The sequence below is a fragment of the Camelina sativa genome, chromosome 4 (genome assembly GCF_000633955.1).
Source record: "Camelina sativa cultivar DH55 chromosome 4, Cs, whole genome shotgun sequence".
Classification (NCBI taxonomy): domain Eukaryota; kingdom Viridiplantae; phylum Streptophyta; class Magnoliopsida; order Brassicales; family Brassicaceae; genus Camelina; species Camelina sativa.
In genome coordinates this window covers 14618671-14620778 of record NC_025688.1, presented here as the reverse complement: position 1 = coordinate 14620778, position 2108 = coordinate 14618671, and positions in this window count along the sequence as shown.

Below are 2108 nucleotides of genomic sequence, written 5' to 3'. Positions count from 1 at the left end.
ATGATCTCTTAAATTTAAATGACACAGCCGAGCTTGAGTAACAAATGATTACAATCGCAATAATTATTATAACGTTAATAAAGTTCATAAATACGAGAACTCAACTTTAGAAACTCAATAATCGGGTATATTTAACTTTAGCATCAAGAAAAATATTTAATATAATATATACCGTGTTAAGAAACTGAATATTATTCTGGGATAATGTTATCAACTCAAATAGGAAAACACTAAAATCTCTCTTTTATTACTACAGATCGTAAACTCCTTGCTCATCAAACATTTTCCATGTATAATTATCAACTTCACAAACAAAACATAACACACAACCAAAACCACTAATATGACCGTTTTGAACATGGGTTAAACCACTAATATGACGGTTTGTTGTTATATAGCAGGACATGTTATTAACATGACGGTTTGAATTAACATTAGTATAAATATAAAATATTATTAATTCGGTTTTGAAACACGGGTTAAATCTTCCTGTAATTATTTGGTCAATACCACTAATATAAGAATATTAGACATATTAAATCAGGGTAATTTAACTAAAATTTTGTAAAACAATTAAATCATTGGTAAAATTGTGACTTAATCCGACAATAGCTTATAAATTATATATTTATGTATTTATTTCTCCTATTATTGTTCTGATAATTGACAATCCAAACAAAATTATTATTTAATTAAACAAAACAAACTAAATATAAAAAACAAAAAAAAATTAAATGTTATTATTTTTTAAAAAATTGTCCAGCAGTGTACCACAAGTTAAAATCTAGTATATATATAACAATGCAATTTTGTATTTTTGGCAGAGAAATCGGTTTAGTGATTTTCGCAGGAAAATCATTTTGTGTTAAGAATATCTAATAAGAATTTCAATATAAATGAGTCATGGAATATCCATTTATTTGTGCTAAAATTCATGTACTGGGACTGAATGGAAACCCAGTTAACTCCATATCCATTTATTAAGGTATTGAATAACATCAGATTTTATATCAGATTTGGCTTTTGATTATGCAAAATCCACTTTTTCAGCCATTCATGATTTTTAAAAAAAAAATAGATTTCCTAAATATCAGGGAAGTTAGATTTTGGTGGATTTTACTAATTCCTTCGTAGAATCCAAAAACCACATTTTGTGGGTTTTTAGGAAAATATTAAGTAACTTTTTTTTCTTTTTTACTTTTTTTCTAATATAAAAACTATAATAAATTTAGGAAAACCTTTTTTAAAAAATAATTATATACAAAAACCAAAAACTAATCAAGTTACCATTCAAGTTTTTGTAAAAACTAAAATCTACACAAAAAAACAAAAACTCAAAAACTAAAAACCGAAAACTAAAAATTACAAACTAAAAACCATTTTAAAACTACAAAACATTCAGGGCCTAAATGGGTTTTGCAGTTTGAACAAAAAAAAAACAGATGGATCTTGCCTACTCATATCAACATATATCATTAAGCTCGTCTGTTATTCTCTAGATTTCAATTGGGTTTATACAAATAATAAAGGGTGAATTAGCCTAGTAACCAAAATAAAAAAACTATAGTAGTAAATAACATTAATTTAAAAAAATTAGAAGATTAGGATGAAGGCAGTGCAAAATTACCAATGGTGGTGGAGGTAGTGGTGAACAGTGGTGGCTGGCCGGAGGTGGTTGGCCGGCGGTGGTTGGCTGGCGGTGGCTGGTCGGAGGTAGCTGGCCGGAGGTAGCTGATCGGCAGTGGTTGGCCGGAGGTAGCTGACCGGAGGTAGCTGGCCAGAGGTGGTTGGCCGGCGGTGGCTGGCCAGAAGTGGTTGACCGGCGGTGGCTGGACGGAGCGGTTGTCGGAGTGGTGGGCGGTGGCTGGCCGGAGCGGTTGTTGGAGTGGTGAGCAGTGGCTGGTGATGGTGGTGTAAGGGTGATGATAAGAAGGATACAATTATCAATAATACACAAAATATACCCTATATAACTTTTTGATGGTTATAATGGTTACCAAATTAAATATAATTTTTTTGTGTGTTAGTTTTGTCAATATCCCAATAATAAAATAAAAAGAATCTTTGCGGCAAATAAACTATATATCAAGAAATTTAATACGTTTTAA